This window comes from Sinohyriopsis cumingii, chromosome 11 (assembly GCF_028554795.1).
Source record: "Sinohyriopsis cumingii isolate HCF-2022 chromosome 11, ASM2855479v2, whole genome shotgun sequence".
NCBI classification, from domain to species: Eukaryota; Metazoa; Mollusca; class Bivalvia; order Unionida; family Unionidae; genus Sinohyriopsis; species Sinohyriopsis cumingii.
In genome coordinates, this window is record NC_142971.1 from 10034308 (window position 1) to 10054849 (window position 20542).

A 20542-nucleotide genomic window follows, 5' to 3' on the forward strand; every position below is an offset into this window, starting at 1 on the left:
GAAGGCTATGAGATCACTGAATCCCGTTCATGGTTCATGAGAATATTAGAGATCATAGAGAAACACTCTTGCCAATGAAACGTTATTGATTTAATGAATTCGTTTCCAAAGGAAAGTCTGGCATTAATATATAAAGTCATTTAAATTACTTGTTTACTTAAAAATATAACTTATAAAATCCTTTAATTTATACGATAATAGGGATGAAGCTTGTTATATATTTAGCAGTGTAATCCGTGTATTCCAGATCATAGATTTACTACTGCATGAGACCTGGTGACAAAATTTGCATAAGATTCAATTATTAAAAAACAAAGTTTAGATAACAGATTTACTCCTACCTTGTACACAGATACAGTTATTAAAAAGTAAGAAAGCTTGCGAGTTGCTTTCCCTGGGTTCATGATTCTTCCCGGGGTTTTCCTCCATAACATATACTGGCCGCCATGTACAAAATCTTCTGCTGAAAATGGCATTAAATACCACCAAAACAAACTTAATTTTAGAAAAAGAGTATTAATCATACGATATTTAGCCATCTGGTAGCAAACATAAGCAATACGAACTTTTGAATTCCGATTGTCCAACTCTCACTTGCACATAACATTGTCTGAACCTTTCCCAGATGCATAGTTTATTCGTTAATAATGTGTCGATTCCAAAGAAACAAAATCAATAACCGACAAATATTACATAACGCATAGTGACATATTATTTATCTGGTCACGTGAGTTTTCTTTCACTGCATCGATAACTCGATAACTATTTAAATATTAGTAAATCATTGTTCGTAAATGTTATTATTTTCGACAAAGGTCGAGACTTGGTCACTAGCAGTAATCGAATATAACCACTCCTTGCTCTCTTTCTTTTCATATAATCGTCGCATAGCTCGCAAAATCGCTTAAAGTATGGCTGGTTTGATTTTGCATAAGTAAGCTACTCTTTTGCAAACCAAGAATATGACATTCTTCGAAAGAAATTAGATATTCAGTACAAGTAACAGAACACACAAGTACTTTGAAGACATTATTCTAAACATAAAATCTGCACTCCACCGAATTTGGTTTAATTTCTAATTTCTTTAATTAGACAACTGTTCCTGTACTCTCTCTCTCTTTCTGGGGCCCCGAGTGGCCGAGTGGTCTAAAGCGCTCTTCGTTGCGGATCACTGCCATCTCACCTCTGTCTGCGTGGGTTCGAGTCTCGGATTCGGCTAATGTGGATATGTGAGAAAGCTTGCCAGTAGCTTCTCGTGGGTCGGTGGTTCTTTCCTGGGTTTTCCCGGGTTCTTCCTCCACCATTAATACTGGCCGCCATGTATAGCCTATCGTGTGCTGAAAAATGGCGTTAAACCCTACAACAACAACAACAACAACTCTCTCTTTCTCCTATACAGCTTGAATTGATTTAAAAAAATTAACAAATGGTTCTTGTACTCTCTCCTACACAGCTAGAATTTTTGTCTTAGAAATTAGACACTGTTTATCACACTCTCTGTTATACAGTTTGAACCTTTTTGCAATAAGACTGTTTCTCGTACTATCTCTTACACAGTTTGAACATTTTTTACTTGGGCAGTGGTTCGTACTCTGTCTTATACAGTTGAAATCCTTTTTAAATTAGGTAATAAACACACAAATCTGATTTGATTTTCCATAATAACTGTAAATATTTGATAATGTTAAGATCTTGTGAGATTTCTTCTTCCTTTCTAGCGTTCACACTTAATAATAAAGTCTGTTACATGTTTACATCCATTGCTAATGATCTGAATATTTAATCCACACTCATATTATTATGTTGTTTACATAGTCAATGTTTCTGGTCAGTTACACCATGATTTAAATTTTTGGACAAAGTTAGTACAAAATATGGATGTACATATATAATCATTAAGAAAACCAACAAATTAAATATACATAACAATACTTTCCTACATGTCGAAAGTTCACCATGGAAGATTAGCTTCTTCTTAGATGTTATCCCGTTAGCTATGTAGGAGTTGACTGACTGACTGAACGAACAGTCATAGCTGGAAAACTATAACACCAATACAACCATAGGTTATGCTAGAACGAAACAAGTCAATCTTATAAATTACGAAGATGATTCCTTGTCAGTCCCAGGAAGTCAGCGTTTGCACCATAATGACATCTCCACTTCCCTTTTCCTCAACCACCTATGCCGAACAACAAAAAGAAGAGTGTGATTTGTTGACCACGGATTCCTATTTCTAATGAAACTGATAAAATTTTAGTAGTTTATTGCCCGTGTCCCTTCTGATACCTCATGCTGACGATTTGTTTTGCATTTGGTCGACGAGCTTGCGATTCACCTACGTCAGTAGTGAATGGGGGCACCCTAGGGACATTGGGACTTACCATTAAAAACAGGGTCCCGGCACTCTGGGGACTATGTAAATTTAACATGGGGAAAACTTGCCCGGCACTCTGGGGACAATGAGAATTAACATGGGAATGTATTTTGGGTTAGTCTAGGGACAAGGGAAATTTAACATGGGATAAAAAAGCAATTCTAGGGACAAGGGGAATTGAACATGGGATTTGTTTTTTTGTTTTTTAAAATAAAATAATAATTAAAAAAAGGGGTAGGCAATTGAAAGTCTATCTCTTTTCGAGAGATGTGGGTGGCCCTGAAAAGGGCCTTTGGGTTTATGTTAATGTATCCATTAACATAAAGGGCATCTGTAACTTCTTCTTGTCCTTAGGCTTCGTCTCACTGTAGGACCGTAAATCAGGACTCTTTTGAGGCATCCTTGCCTCTCCACGTAAATCCTACGTATCCATAGGTTGCTGGCGGTCCTATGGGCAACTGTCCATTCGGATTGGACATACATCGGTATGTCCGTCCCGAAAATCATCGAAGACACAAGGGTTGATGATTCGACTGTGCTCCACATCTTGAGGCGCCGAGAACAGGTGAATCAATGCTGTGAACTGCGCTTATTTATAGGTAGAGGAAGGATTGAAACGGATTGAGTTCATTGACCAATCCAAACACGCGTTAAAAAATTCAGTCAGCCCACGTCCAATCGGAAGAGAGCAGTCTGTGACGTCACGTGGTCTATATAGATTCGCTAGCGCCCGTGTGTTGTCAATCCATGCGACAGTTTATTCAACATGACGAAAGCTCAGAAAACGATCCATTGGGGTGCACCAGCAGTGGAGACTACACAAGGGAACCCGGACTTACTTTCAGAAGAGGTAAATTGGGATTTTGTGGATTTTCTTACCTCGCAAGAATTCGTTCCGGAACCTTCGTCACCTTCATTACCGCACGTGGAGAATTTTAGACAGAGACATAAAGAAGAAATGGAGAAATTTATACAGCGGCAAAAGGAAGCAGAACAAGCTTTTCTCCTACAGCAACAGCAACAAGAAGAAGAGGTAAGAAAAAAACAAGAAGAAGAAGCAGCAAAGAAACAGGAGGGCGAAAGTCAAATCGTCACGGTACTGTTGGACATTTTAGCGGAGTTAAGAAGTCTGAAACAAATGTATCAGACTTCTTTATCACGACCGAAGAGAATACGACCTTCCCGAGCTAAACACGCCAACCCTGTGACTAAACCTACCGTACCACCCTTAGTGATTTCAACCAAATCATCATCAGAAGTAGGCCTCGGCCGTGGCAAAGGCTTAAGACAGTTAAAGTTGATTGCTTAAACTTACCCCTACACAAAAAAGGCCACCCACGTCTCTCGAAAAGAGATAGACTTTCAATTGCCAATAACTCAAAAAAAACCCAAAAAACATTTTACCCCATAGTACGTGTGTATGAATGTGTGAGTGTACGTTCTTATTTTAAAATCAAAACCCAAAGACACTTACCTTTTTATACCTAATTTATTCTTTTATTAGTAGTTACAATCCAATTCACAATTCACAACAGAGAACTTTAAAAAGTTCATAGACTTCTTCTCTCTCATTGTTTAGTCTATCTGTTTTTTGAATTTCTTCACCGTCACAGTCTTTTCCTCTTCTTCCTCGTCACTTTCTTCCCTTCTTCTTTTCTTCTCCTGTTTCTTTTTCTTCACCTGTCTGCTTTCTTCCTCCTCTTCTTCTTCCTTTGAAGAATCCCTCTCTTCTTCTGACTCCTCTTGTTTATTTTTTGGGCAATCTGGAGACCAATGTCCTTTTTCTTGACAATAATAACAGGTATCTTGACTTTTGTCTTTTCTAACCCCTTTTTTTCTTTTTTGACGCTCTGGACACTCTGAAGACCAATGCCCTTTCTTCTGACAGATATAGCAAGTATCTTGACTTTTATCTCGCAAGGAAGGAGAGTAGTCCGTCGGCTGGTCTGAAGAGAATTTTCTAATGACCCCTCGCAAAGCTCTGATGAAACGTTCGATTTGTGTAGTCTCTTCCATCGTTGTGCTCGGTTTGAGAGTGAAATGAATAGTGAAAGGACAAGACAAACACCCTTTTATATACGCTGGTCTGCCATGACAATAAATTAGTCCATGCTGTTTAAACTTTAGTCATTTGACGTTTTTCACTCAAGATGAAACGATCCAATTCATTTGAGAAGAAAGAAGAAGAAAGTAAGAGGCAGAAACGTGATCTATCGCCTCGTACCAGAGCTGAAGTCTTGGCACAAATTCATGCCAGTGATTTTGAAGAGGACATGAATGAACCAGAATCCAAACCCTCTAAACAAAGTTCACCACCCTTAGTCAACCCTGACAAATACTATTCCATTAGAGAGACCGAAAAGCGCTCCTCTAGAAAATTTAGAACCACGGCTTACAAATACACGGTGAAGTTTAAAGATTTCAAGGCCGACGTACCGTTGGAGAAAGCAGAAGGGTTCATCACCGGGGTGTGGGATTCTTTGCTCACCACACTCAAGCGACAATGTCAACCCAAAGAAGACGATCGCTTCAGACTTTCCATACAACACGACGGTTTGAAATCCCCTGTTTGGATCGAGTTTAGCACCCCTGCAGAATTGACCGCTTCCAAAGCCATGGACAAGATTCAACACGTGCAACAATCTAATGACCAGTTTGACATCACCGATGGAAAAGCCACACTCGACATGACCCACGTCTCTCCTCCTCAAGGGACCGGACAACGCAATAAGGTGTTATTGGTGAACGACCTTCGCATCACCAAAACGAGCCTCGTCCAAATTCACAACCCTCAAGACCAGATGTGTTTAGCCAGGGCTATCGTGGTGGGACGAACCTATGCCAACAAAAACGACACGGCAGAATGGAAAAGAGCCTGGGAGAACATTCGAAAATCGAACCGAGCCAAACAACGAAGTGAAGCAGAACTCCTGTTACAACAAGCTGTCCTGTCCAAAGACACACCCTGCGGCATTCCTGAAATGCAAAAATTGCAAGATGTCCTAGCTCCAGTCTACACCTTGAAAGTGCACCCTCAAGAAGTGCGCGGGCCTCTGTTGTTTCGAGGGAAAGACTTTAAGGATGGAAAATACATTCACCTTTATCATCACGATGACCATTTCGATACCATTACCAGTATCGCTTCATTCCTGGGATACAGTTATTTGACATTGGAAAGACGTCGAAGTGTTCCTGGAAGTCTCAGACCTTTCCCGTATTGATAAGGGGTTCCCGGTAATCTTAGACCCCTTCCCTTTTTTATATCCTTGTCCTGTTGCTTTCTTTAATGCCATTCCAGCGGCGGTTCCAACAGCACCTAACGCGGCTTCTTTCGCTACAGATGGGGCGGCTGCGGCTATCAACGTATGGCTGCAAGAAGTGGTAATATACCATCAACTTTAATTATATCTTTAACAGCGCTCGGAGAAAGATGCAGTTGAACCCCCGTTTTGATTCCAAGGCTTTATTAAACTGTTTAAGTTTAGTCTTGGTTAATGATAATTTGTTTGGACCGTCATTAGAAATCTGATCTTTCTTTGGGATATTTTGTTCCGCATTTACTCGCGAGTTTTGATTGTATTTATTTCACCTGACCGGAAGTCAGAATAACTCCAACGTGACTATACGACATTTTTATAATATGATAAGTGATTTAATTACATGTTCAGAAAATATTACATATTTTCCACTGGACTGTCAATAACCCTCATTCTTCCACCAGCACCTTCAACTAACATTGATTTATCTGAAAGAATAACTACAATTGCTTTTAGTTACCATGAACGACTGGTGGACCAACCAAGGTAACAGGAGGTTGTGTTATTATATGCTCATTTTATTCCCCGTTAACTTTACATTGTCAGAATCGTTCAGTATTACCCGATACTGAACTCACGCGACAATACACGTATAGCATTCACGTGCATAAAAGAACTACTTTCTTTTGTAATCAAGCAATGGACGCAGACGCCAGCACTTTTGATTTGTACACCAATCATGTACACTCGCGTAAGAGGCTCTTTACGTTGTGGTTGTTTAAATTTGTTTCTGAATGAACTAAAACAGATGTTTCGTGGACTGCACATACCAGCTGCTTTGACACATTCCGCCTTGATACAATGTTACGGATTTAGTCTAGCTACAGTATACAACAGACGCAAGATAAGGTCCTTACAAATAACATACAAGTGACAAGTCATATACTCTCTTCTTTAGCTGGTGATAAGAATGGCAAAATAAAATATACTTGCAGTTTTACATCCTGAATTTCCTCAAAATGTATTTTCTTAATTCTGCAAATCCGAATTACATGAGCCATGTCATAGGTTTTCAAACTGGATTACACATTTCGAAATTGTGCTGTAATTTCGATGATAAGTGCAATTGCATCCTCCTTACTGCACTCAAAATGAAATAAACATTAAATTACATAGCGTCTTTTTGATAATTGCAACTGAAAGATTTCATATTTTTCCCACATTATGATTTCAAACATTGAATGACATAAACAGAAACACATTTGCAGATGTCAACACGCTTCTCCCTAGCTTCTTAAATCTCACGTATTTCATGTGGAATCGTCACATACAAATCCAGTCCATAATCACGAAATTTCCTAGAATCGAGAAAATTACCAAAATCTATTCATTCCAGATCAAATGGAAAAGTTGTTGCAATGCACATTCATTCACAATATGACTCCAAATTTCAATTTTAACTAGACATGCCATTTTCTTTCGAAAGTTATGTCGAGCATGCGACTAAGTTCGAATTTATCTGGGCGGAGATATGTGCGCAGTAATAATGTTGATTTATGTAATGATGAATATGCGCTTGTGTATTTAGTTTGGAATGCGGCATACATTCATTTACGTTGTTTCTTGTAGTGTATTTTGTTTATATAATTAAACCTTAGGTAGAATAAAAAATGAGCATATAATAAAAAGGTATGGGAAAATACAAACTCGGTAGTGCAGTATTCCATCCCAAAACTCGTTCATATTTTCCCATACAAATGCAGTAACCTATAATTACTTGAGCTTAAAAGTGAATATAAACGACAGATTGTCTGGATAAATCAAGATGTTCTAACGAAAGGTAATAGATTGGATACAGATTTGTAAAATCTAGTTGTGATATTTGTAGACCAGTATCAATATTTTGATCACGTCCCATGAACGACATCAAACGATGATATGCACGTGCTACGTGATTTTGATCAAAATTTAACAATATATCTTCAGCTGGTTATTGATGTCCATTTATCCGCAAAGAAACTTCATTAACTCCAAGTTTGTCAAATATCACATGACTACGTGTTTGTGAATTTACTCGCGTAAATTCTCGAAAAGCAAGAAATATATGTCGTGGTGCGGAAACACCCCGCTCTGAAGCGATATGCCATGTAAATAAACCATTAACAGAACTTTGCATGCTGTGTTTGGTTACTGTCAGCCATGATAACAATGGTTTACCACCTGAAACCATAAAAGAAAGTAATTTTTGTTCTTCAGCAATTGATGTAGTCATTACCGGCATCCACAATGAAAGTTTTGTCAGTATTACTTTACCAGCATCACCAGCAGGTCGCCGAATTGCATCATCGTCAATAGCCTTTCTTACAAGTGCAATTGTATGTCTATCACCAAAAATAACTTTTCTAACATTTCTGCAAAATCCAAAGATATGAGATAATGGAATCGCACATGAAAATCTCCTTCGATCACCTTTTAACATCGATCGTCGTGTTATAAATCCTAAGCTGAAATCTGGATTAGTATTATGAACAATCGGCCATATATCAGCGTCGGCGTTATCGGCAAAATTTCTTAGTCGTCTTATATTAAACTGTCTGCTGTCTGGGTGGCCAGCATTGTCTTTGGTGAACATTATTGTCGGACCGGCTGATCTTGTATAATCATCTGAATATTTTGCTAAACATATTATCGTTGTAGCAACATTAACGTCTTTTTGAATTGATTCAATATTTCTTCCATCAATCATGTATTTGGCAATGTCAAACAACGCCATGATACCATTGTTGACAAAATCAATTATAACATCACCTGCGTACTCAGTATCTTCTGCTTTTATAATTTCACCTTCTACGTTAATAAATGCTTCGGCGGGTAAGAAATATCTGCTTATATCTTATACTTGCAATTCGATCTGACCACGCTGATTTGGTTGTCTTGCATCGTAGGAATAAAATTGATAATCACGTATCGATTCATCTTCGAGAACTGGTGCGTCTTTATCGAACGCCGGATCGGATACACGTTTGAACATCTGTATTATAATTGTTATCGTCTAACACGAAGACCACTTCCTGAAATAAAACTTGTATTTGTCGGTATAATTTCATTAGTTAACTTTGTGGGAACAACTTCATTAGCAGCCAATTCCGCCAGTTTTTTATTTGCGGTCAGATGTATTATTTTGCTGACATTTGCAGGCATAACTACGGTACAGGGTAATTTTACTTGCTGCGGTTTTTGTCTAATTAACCGTGCTAGTCTATCCTTGATTGTCGAGAACGCTTTACCAGCAAGATTACCAATAGTACCGATGCCTTTATCACGAACAGCCTCAATAGCCTTCATTCGTAATTGTTTTACAATCGGTATTGCTTTTGGAACCATCCTTCTAAATAGACCTTGAACAACATCACCAAGTCCATCTCCGTAAATCGCTTTGTAAGCTGGCAGTCGTAATTTACTACCCTAACCATTACATTTCCACGTTGAGCAGTGTGTATGAACATTTTTTATATTGTGATTAATTAATTGTTTAGTTGCTGTGATAATCATCAGCACTTTCATCACTAAGGGAACGGTAAATATTGCGATCCATAAAACCGCCAGTGAATACTCTTCGACAAATATCAGATATTTCATTAATAATTTCCGGCGAATTATTTCCAGCGCGTTTTCCTCCGATCAGAACTTATAATATATCTACATCAGAAAGAACACTGTCAGGACAGAATCAATGAGTAACAAAACCACTTCCAGTTGTTTCATCTGCATCTTTCTTACCTGGCGAAGAACGTAATTCTACATTTGTCTAGTTCTCTTAAATTCCGGGTCTTTTTCTTTTTTTCTCTCTCTCGTTTAGCTTCTTCCTTTTGTTTTCCTTCTTGTTCAGTTTCTTGACTGCTTATTGCTGGAGATAGTTGCTCCAGTAACCCTAATAGTTGTTGTGATTCTAGTCGTTGTAATTTTGTTATGTATCTACTTACTCCATCAGTAAAATGATTATATCTTGCATCGTTTTTTATGGATCCTATCAAATTTATAATGTACTTTATAAACCCAATCGTACCAGGTTCAATCTTTCACATATTTATCCTAGTACGCGGGCTTCAAAAACGCTTCTTTGTTATGATAACTATCCACCGCAAATGTAGGTAAATCTACCTTTTTAATATTTCTTGTGTGGGAAATACTATCATCGTTAAATTTATCAATTGCATTAACTTTTCCTTGTCCTGGTGTATCATCTTTAATACGAGCATGTTCAATATCTTCAAGTACTACTTCATTTATGTCAACAGACTGAGTATCATCGTCTACGTCAGCAGGCTGAGCAGCATCTGCTTCACCTGAAATATCTTTAAAAATATCTCTTGTTTGTTTAGTTGTTTTTGCTATTTTCTTAGTATCTTTTGCAGTCTGTTTTAGCATTGGAAGAAGACCTTCAGTAGCTTCTATAACTCTTTCAGTAACTTTTGCAACAGGTTTAAACAATTGTTCTGTACCTTCCGCGTATTCAACTTGTGCTTCTTGTCTAAGAGAATCACGAACAGGCATAAACTTTTTGATTGCTTCTAATCTTTCTCTGGCTAATCTAGTTGTATAAGATTCAGCACCAGGTGCCATTATTGATATTATTTGATTTAATTATAGCAGCAGAGGAGGTGCGACCTCAAATAAGCGTCCGGTGGGTAAACAAAAACGCACACACACATTTAGAAAAACACAAACGACAAAAATAAAGTAACAAAATAAACTAACCCCCAAGAGAGACTTTTGGAGAGAAACTCTCGGTCAGTTAGAGGCTTCGGTTTGGCGTTAATGACCTTATTTTTTTTCGTTTTCGTAGGAAGCTTTATTTTTTCAAAATTGACGTTCTAGCAAAAGGTCTGTTCACCTCCTCTGCTATAACTATTATATTAGGATGTATCAGTTCTGGTTTCGCGATGAAAACGATTTTGGATGCATCAGAGCTTTGAATCATTAATCCCTCCAGGGGAAAAATTGATATGAGAAATGTGAAAAGTATGGTTTTCATCAAATTTACCTTTCCAAAAAAGAATACTTTGCACTAAAACGTTTTAAAAGAGATTAATAAAAGACATTTCAGCAAGAAATAAATTTGATTTTGCTATGATTCGTCTGGGCTATAAAATGTAAATGTCATTGTGGGAGAAAATGATTTGTCTCTAAGATTTTCTTGCCAAGAATTAAAAGTTCAAATAGCAAAACTAAATAAATGAATTTGGATTAAATGAGGATAAGTGACAACATGATACTCTAATGCTCCGTAACTGCCCTTTATGTAAAGGACTTCTTCAAGATCAGATACTTTCAAACAGCCTTTGTCCGAAGGTAGTGGCAACAAAGTGGCACGTTGAAATGTTTTTGAAGAAATTGAAAAATGGTCAAAAGAACTACGATAAAAAGATTTTTGTACGTGAAGGTATTCCATAATAAACAAAAATCTGCATTGTGTTGTTCAAACAAACCAATCCAGAAGTATAATTGCTCTGTTTAGTTTAATCTCGCTCAACCAAGACTCTCCCATGACTCAAGAGAGATCGATGCCAAGTAAGGTCTGGCAAAGATATGGACAAACAATTATAGGGCGCTCTACAGATATTATGAACTTCTGAGAGCGTTAAGCCGAGGACAGTTGTTTAAGTGCTTACTGTTCTTTTATAAACAAAAGTATCTAATTAAAAAAAAAATAAGGAACGTCATAATTTTGATCTCAGACCTTAGCCTTTGTCTTTTATCATACTTTGTAGCAAAAATCCATGGACTGTCTCTGTTTTATCATTTCCTTGGGCAGCCAGAGCTTTATTGAGTCCACCTATGATTCATTATAAATATTTTTATGTGCATTAGGAAAGTATTGTTTAATCTTTTCCCCACCAAATCAATTTTTTTTAGAGTAAGTAGCTAAGTAGTCGATGACTTTTAAAACTGATCTATAACACATTTCTTAAAAAAAAAAATACCTTCAACAAAATGCGTCTTTGCTGGTTAACGGAATTAAAGTGTACATTGTCTTAAAAGAAACATTTATCTACGTATCTCTCTCACCAGGTCTGGATGTTAGTTTTAATTAATTTTCTCGCAAATGTCCGAAACATAGCCAATAATCAGTATTCCATATGAAACCGGAGTAAATTTCACCTGTGATGTAAACAAATATCTTGGATGAGTAACAACTGTCTTCTTTTTATCTTTTACAGTGGAACTAGAACATTTCCGAAACTCAGAAGACTTCTCTAACTATTAAAAGCTGAAACATAATTCAGTGATTAGTAGTCGAATCTAGAAGAGAGAATTTTTTTTCTTCTTTTCATAAAGTTCTAAGATGAAGCGAAAACAGGAAAATGCAATCAATATTCGCTGGTGATATTTATAAAGCAGTATCACAAGCAAAACCTTGGACATGCAATTTTTTAAAATATTTTTATCATAAATTTAGAAAGATTCTAGTCTCTCCTCACACGCTATCTCTGTAGTTAATTACGTGGAAATGGAAATGAGTCATTGCGTTTTCTTACTGCGAATTGGAAGATTTCCGCCGTTTATTTCTAACACGCTTATATTGCTTCAATTGCACAGTTGAATTGAATCCAACCAGCGCGCCTATTACGTAGCGAAAAACTAGAAGCTCCGGAATAATTTAATTTTGTGTATACTGAAACCGTTTTGAAAAAATTAAGATACGCCTCAGTTTTGCATGCCATTAAATTTAAAAGAGTGTTGACTCATATGCGTGGCACTAACTTGATGCCACACTCTCAGAAACCCGAGATCAATCCAATCAATACCACTTTCATGCTGGTCGATGAACCAACGAGAGAAAAATGCTTTGATTAGTTACTCAAGAGTCTAATTTTCTTTTACACAGTTCACGTCACAGCTAATTTTTTTAAACTTTAAAAATAATCAAGCAAGACCTTTAATATTATTTTATTCATACAATTCAATTGAAATTGAACTTATTTCTTATTTAAATTTTCCATCAATTGCTTAGAATTAAAACAAATTACGTAGGTTTCCATTGCCCCCATAGTCTCCTTTCGTATGCTATGATAGTTCTTTTCAATGTGTGTCTATTAAATTATGAACAAGTCAGACAGATTACATTAACCTCCATGTCCCGAAAACCTTAATGCCCATGGGAATGCAGAGTGTCAGCTTGTATGGTTCATGTCACTCCAAGTATACTGATAGTCAACGTTTTAGGCTCTTAAGAAGTTTATATGGTCTGTTGTAAAGGGTCAATTATATTATGTCTAATAAGCTCATCTTTTGACACTGGTATATATTTTCTAGAAACCCGTACGTGCCCAAGGATTACTGCATTCTCAACGGATATTGGATCCTGTCCCATGTGTTGCCTTATTGATGTCTTTCGTGTTAGAGCCTTTGAATACTTTAAATAGTGCTTTCTATGTTGTCTGTTATATTATGCATAAAACACATTTTGTTTTAATAAAAAACGATGTACCCGACAGGATTGAGAGTACCCATGTCCCCTTTCTGAGTCGTATGGTGATTGTCCGTGCGCATGGATAATAAGGACTTTTATAATCCGTACGATATGATTGATTATATTATATATATTTAAAGCAACCTTTGGACCGCTCCGGTGGCCCAGTGGTTATAGCGTCTGCCTCGATGCGGGAGGTCGCTGGTTCAAACGCCGGTCGAATCATACAAAAATTTATGGCACTAACAGCTGCATTGCTAGGCGCTCAGTATTAAGAGATTAGTGTTAGGACTGGTCGGTCTGGTGTCAGGATAATGTGACCAGGTGCTACCTGTTGTATGTTAGCAGCAACAGCTGGTAAAGGGAGTTAGTGATGCCAATTATGCTAGCCACATATGACTCTGCTGACGACCAAAGGGTCACCGTTATCCATTTTTCAGACATCGTGTTCATTTCTAAGTGAGCCAGAACATTTCAAAGTTGCAGACATTACTGGGTCATCTTGATGAATCCGTTTATATTGATTCATTTACCAATATTTCTTTTTACGGTGTTATGTATACTTAATTTGTAGTTATTAGTTTCTTCCATGCTTATGTGTAATTGTATTTTGTATTTTGGACTTGACCTTGTCCAAAATCAAGTTCAGTTTGTTCCAGACAAGAGACACTGATGTTGTGTTTATTGCGGAACAAATAGTACATAGTTAATAGTTGGCTAGTACTGTGGGTTTAATATTCAGATCATTATCAATAGTGGTAAACGTATTTATTTCAGTCTGAGTCTAGAATATTGAAATTCTCTCATGTAAATATCTAGCCTACGAGATGTTACCACATTCCTTATTATAGTTTAAGTAACAGATTATTCTAGAAATGAACCTTTGTCCTACATCCTGGCTCTTTATTTTGTGCCTTAGAGTATTATATAGCCTTGTTTATTTTAGAAATTACTAATTACTGCTTTACCATCATTAGGGGAGGTTTTCATATTATTGGTTCATTGTAAATGCAAAATTGCTCGTAAATAATATTCTTTGACAGAAACATTAACTTGGAATTATAATTGAATTCAGACAACATTTTGGATGATATTATTGTGATTAATTGGATGGTTGTTAATGAATCATCATACATCAGGCACTAGTAAATTAGTACATTTAAGACTGCAGGGAGATGAAAGCATACAGCGCTGGATTTTATTTCAAACACCACTGCAATTTAATTAGAACCTTTTTCATTAGGACTGGTGATAGAACTTTTGGACTATTTTGGGATTTAATTCGAAATACTGTTATTTTAAAATTTTCACTTTGTATTCTAGGGAAATAAATTATTTGTTGAATTTTACAAAACTTGATGGCTTCGCTGTTGTTTATTACTTTGCTTAAGACCACATATTCATATTAATTAGCTACCCCAGCCACCAAACAACGTCTTGTCCAGCGTTGTAGGGCAATTTTATATGACCCCGACAATGGAGTATACAATGTATTTCCTGCACAAACCGAGATTAATTTGACATATTAATCTTTATGTATAATCTGTAACTACGGTTGAAATAATCTTCCTTTTGTACCTAGCTAAACTGCCAATAATATTTACTTTCTTGCTGACATGGATGATTATTAACAGTATTACCCCCACCCCCAAACAACGAAATGGGCCCTACTTATAGGGCGTTTTACGAATTAGACGCAAGATCATATGCATATAGAGATCTATAGCTCGCGTATTAGTGTATATCAACCTCGACATACATACTGATTAAAACATAAAAAGCCAGCTGTATCAAAACTAATGGAATCCACTTACGCTTTACAAAACATGTGAAATAAATAATAAAAAACTGATTGACGCAAGAAGGGATTTTTCTACTACTAGCGCTTCTCATGCTGTTACTATTGTTTGTATTGCAAAAATTACAACTACTTTCATGGACACACTATTGCAGGCCACAAGTACTAACACTTTTTATTATAAGCGCCCCTCTCATTAACCCTTCTGTTATAAATACAAGAATAGTGTTTAGAAAAAATAGTCATAATTGTCACCGAGATTACATTTATTCTCATGTAACCTATATGTTCTTCTCCCAGGGACTCCAGCGGAGTATAATAACAATGTCTTTTTTGCAGGTGGATACCACATAGGCATTTTTGCACAGTTCAGCAAGAATGAAAGTTACCGACAGACGGAACGAGGGAGCATATTGAGAAAACTATTCCCCTAAAGCAGATGGATAACATTTACTACTCAGATTACTATTGCTACTACCAATTCTACTTACTATCACCATTCTAATACTACCGCAATGCTTTTATTTTGTTAATCAATATAGAAATCGTAAGCGCAAAACTTCAGAGAGAGAGAGAGAAGAGCTTTAACACACACATCTATCTATCTACACACACACACACACACACACACACACGCAAGGTAGAGTTGGGATTTCACGTAATGTTTTACAAGATTGGAATGTGCTGGGAAGTTAGCTTTTCAATGGTTTTTCTAAAGCTCATAATAATTTGAGAGAAATCAAATTAAGAGCATATGAATTAAAAATATTTAATGTAAATTTAGACAAGCCTTTACAGGTAAACTCAGAAAGATGCAAGAAGACGTTTTATTTTGTTCCAATTTTAGCAAGGCATTGGCGTTTAAAGATTTTTCTAGAATATTCCCGCAACTGCATCGTAAAAATTAAATCGAAAATGATAAGATAGTTAAATATACTTTCATGTAATTATGTTTATATGTTCATATACAGCAACAATTCAGTCAGCTTATAGATAAAGACATAGCTTACCTATATGTCATGTTACCAATCCTTGGTTCATGGACAGTATTTTCAATAAATCCCTGGCATGAATCTATATCCAACATATAAATCACCTTTCAATACACATATTGAGAGCAAAGCATGCTTTCTTTATGCCCAAGTGAACTATCGCTTTGCACGGACCACGACTCCGGATGGCTATATTTCTGTGAAGTACACACAGTTAACGGAGATTTCTACGCTAATTTTAATGCCGTCTGCAATCGAGGCACTAATGCTAAGTTCAGCTTCGATTGTTGGAAGCGCCAAACATTAACCGTTGTGACTTAAAATCAATCAGAGAGGCGTAAGAACTGGAACTGGATACGCTATGGAAACTTGGTTCGATAGGTGCGTATTTTTACCTTCCGCACAAATTAAGATGTATGATAATGAGCATTTTACTGCACCTGAAGTAAGGAGCTGCACGCTGCTCATACAGCCATGTCACTTAATCCCAATCGAGCGAGCGTTAGTATAGATAATGCCAGCATATACATAAAAAAATGCAGTTACAACACATCACACACAAACAGCACCACACCAGACTTTATGACTGTGGGAATTCACTCCAAAATAATAACGGTAACGAACTGGGGATGGGAGCGGAAACTTTCACCCTTAACTTTCGCAAAGGGAAAACGAGTACGATCCTAAGTTTCATGCATGTCGGGTTCAAGGCAAGAAAACAATCGAAAGCACTAGTGTTTACAAGTATTGACCTGAGAATGGAAACCGACCTGCGTACCGAGTGGGAACGGAGTACAACTCAAAACCCGCATGCAAGGGTAACTCGAGATATATTGCGAAACGAAACAAAGATCAACCCTGACGGGGGAGGGGGAGGGAAATACAAAATAAGAATAAAAAATTAATATAATAATAATAAAATTAATTTTTAAAAAAATTAATACAAATAAAACAAAATCACATGAAATCCACAATTGGGAGGACGGGGGATACATAAATCACAAACCATGACCTTTAGAAACGAAAAACAAGGTTACACCTCCAACTCTTTACCAGCATCTGCTGGAACGGAGTCATGGGGTGCCAACATAACCTATAGAACTTTAGGAAAAGGTAAAACACGGGTCTGGCACATCACGATGTTGAACTTTTCCAACCCTCAGCGCTTAACGCAAAGCACCTCTGTATCTTTCTGACCTATCTTTCCCTAAGAAACCAATTCTCACAAGGTTTGTCATTAAAACTAGAATTGCCAAAGTCATAGTAGAAAGGAAACGAGGTGTTACAGAAAAAAACCCGAACATAATTTATTTCTGATAATCCTAACACTCCTCACACCTCAAGGTGTCATTTTTAATTACTGCGATTTCCGCTGTCTATGTATATAAGGCGAAATGATACATTTTCTGCTTGTTTTTGACAACTGGGGTCATTCATTATGTACAACGATAGGTGTGAAAACGGATATCGCAAGAATTAATTTGATTAAATCTTCTATTTCAGTTGCTTATTTCCAATAATAAAAGCTATACAAAAATTAATTGTATAAACCTCTGGCGATTTCAACAATATTTGATAACACACCTATTTTACCAAGAGAATGCAAGATTGATACTATCTTATAACGGGAAAATATTTATTAAAATTTATATATCTTTCTCTCAGGAATTATTGGACCTTGAGGACGTGAATGATAAGTATAGATAGAGTGATTGTGCTTCGAAATTTTAGCACTTTTTGTGTTTTCTTTTCTCTGGTGAACAATGCCCGTCCTCGTGTGTGTATATGCTCAGGTGGTCGAATGATCTAAAACGCTGCCTTTACCGACAACAGCCATCTCCCCTCTGTCTGCTTGTATTGGAGTCTCGGACTCAACCAATGTGGGCTTGTGAGAAAGCTGCCATTCAGGCAAGGCCCTGGGATGTGCGGGGCCCAAGGCAGCAAGCGATGAGCGCGCGGGCCCCATGCAAAAAATTCCATTGCGAGTTAGCGGGGGGGGGGGGTGTGGGGGGGGGGCAAGGTGGTGCCTCGTTCGCCTATGCTTTAGGGCTGGGCCTGCTGATATTAGCTTCCCGTGGGTCGGTGCTTCATATCAGTGTATCACCTGGGTTCTTCCTCCGCCAGTTATGCTGGCCGCTATGTATAGCTTATCTTGAGCTGAGAAATGTCGTTCAACCCAAAACAACAACAACCGTCCTTGCGTGCATGCATACATGCATGCATTGGACACACTTTTTTATTAAACAACATGGTGTCAGATTGCAATGTTTTGGGTAGTTGGTATATGATGTTCAGAAGTGCGTACTGCGAATTTGGATATTTGATATTTAGGAGGTGGGCCTGGCTGAGCAATAGGAATAATAAGTTGTTTGCCTGGGGGTTAGGGTTACCAATAAACGTAAGAATCGTTGCCGTAAACAATAGCTACAGTCTTCACTAACTTATTAACTGCAAGTAATACAGACCCTGATCTGCCGTTGCACAATGCGCCGGCTGTCTAGGATATATGCGGTGCGCAGTTGAATCCGAGTTATACTCGTGTATATACGTTATCTTGATTTATTTAACCAAACTACTTGCTCGTGAACTTTAGAAGTTAAACCCAAAACTGATATCGGCTACCCAAAGAGCATAAACAATCAGTTGTGATTGTTTCAACATCTGGATAATAAAACCCCTGAAATTGTAATTTCACATACTGGTCAGTGCACGAGGTATAATCGAACTAAACCTGGAAGCAGGCACTAGCCTCAGTACATGCTTTTTCCGTAAAAGCACTCTTATACATTCGTTCAATTCCACAAAGGCTTCTAAAATGATACTTTTTTTTCTTCTTCTTTTCGTCATTGAATGACTTCGCCCGAAATTCATATAGGAATATCCAGACTCCAAATAATAACTGTTTGTAGACTTACGATTGAATAAGTTGTCAGTAAGCGTATAATCGTAGGGTCGACATGAAGAAAGTTTGCAAGATGCCTATTTTGCACTAAGCAGACGCTACAACTACGTCAATAATGTGTCAGTAGTTGTAAAATATGAGCTAACATATAAATAACAGACTGCTGACACGTCACAGGCATTCAAACGAAAATATTACCGTTTGGCAGGAAACGATTTAATGTAATCGACAGATTTGAGACTTTTTGTAAATGGATCAACCCTATTCAGCGCGATGAGTTATGGCAGGAAATACACACGCAAGCCCTTCACTGTTATCTAAATCAAAGTATCTTTATTTTCCTCTTTCTAAAGCTTTTTTTTTTGTGCATATCCTTACATTTACATGTGTATAGCTTAACGTTTGTTCGGCAGCATATATGCAGTATTGTCCTGACACTCCGTTAAATCCTAGTGAAGCACGTCAAATCTTCTCTTCATTGTTATTATTAGATAATGAAACTTAGGTATCACGTGATGTATCGGTGGGAGTGTGAAATGTTTATTATTTAGCCAAGTTGGAGCCTTCTAACCTCCACAAATTTACTACCGCTTCAAACACGAGGGCAGCTCATACGATTACCCGGTGCACATATGCACTAATCGGCGAGAATTTTCGAAAGGACAAGTATTCGTTTGTGGTGCCACAATGAAAGTATTTTGCCAGAACCGCCTGTGATCATCATCATCATTTAAATTATAGACGTTTTCGCCCGTACGGGCAGGTAGGTCTGGTTAACATCCATAAGTGCACTATTTAATTGATCCCGGGGGAAGGAATTAGAGCCTCATCCCCCAGGGATTACTGTGCACAAAATGCACTATTTAATTGAGCCGTCAGGTCTTGGGTCAATATGATTGGCCTCATAGGGTCTAGCGGCCTGAATGTAAGGCTATACACTAGTGGGGATAGACCCAGCACGCACTCAAGTTAAAGGTAGCAATTCAGTCTGCATTAGCTGCTCTAAGACTTGTCAAAGACATCCAAGCAGTATGTGACACCAGTAGAGATTGGTCGCCACTATGACGTCACATCGGGACACCTATTTTGTTTTATTTATGTGATGTTATTTTATTTTCAGGTAAAATCTATTTTGATAAGACAGATAACTTTGCCGAATACTCGGCTCGCTAAGACTTGTCAAAGACACCCAAGCAGTATGTGACACCAGTAGAGATTGGTCGCCACTATGACGTCACATCGGGACACCTAGGTTTTTATTCCCATGTGGAGGGTTAATTAGTTGTTCATGAAGAGAGGAAAAAGTGCCTGTCCCTTCATGTATTTAATATGTGTTATGCACGTTTATTAATTTAATATCCGGTGGTGGCGAGGAGGAAGGTTCTGTCAGGGCGGAGCCTGCTCACTAGGTAGGCACCTTGGTTTATCCAGGGTATACCTTTTTTGACTCCCTTGCCAAAAGGTTAATGAATTGTCGTCTTGACGGAGTTTTGGAGATATATTCTGTGCCTTTTTTTAATGCTTTTTTTTTAAAGATAGTACCGCACCAGTGACCGCTTAGTGATAGTCTGTAGGGTTATTTAAACTTTATCTATTGAGTCTTTTTGGGTGGGGTGGTTCATGGTTTGGGTTCACCCTTTTGTGTATGGTTATTTAAACTTTCCTAGACTTAATAGTGCGCCGCTTTGTGCAGCTGGGCCTGATGGTCCTTGGGGTTTGGATCACCTCACATATTCTTAAGT

At 37.6% G+C, this 20542-nt stretch overlaps 1 pseudogene across 1 annotated transcript in view; it reads right to left on the minus strand.

Annotated features, from left to right (window-relative positions):
• The window catches only part of LOC149787600 (uncharacterized), a 124166-nt pseudogene extending 107791 nt beyond the window's left edge, over window positions 1-16375 (minus strand). Inside the window, exon 1 of the transcript XR_016424074.1 lies at window positions 15917-16375. The product of XR_016424074.1 is annotated as an uncharacterized LOC149787600 (transcript). The remainder of the gene's footprint in view (window positions 1-15916) is intronic.
• Window positions 16376-20542: the final 4167 nt, after the last annotated feature.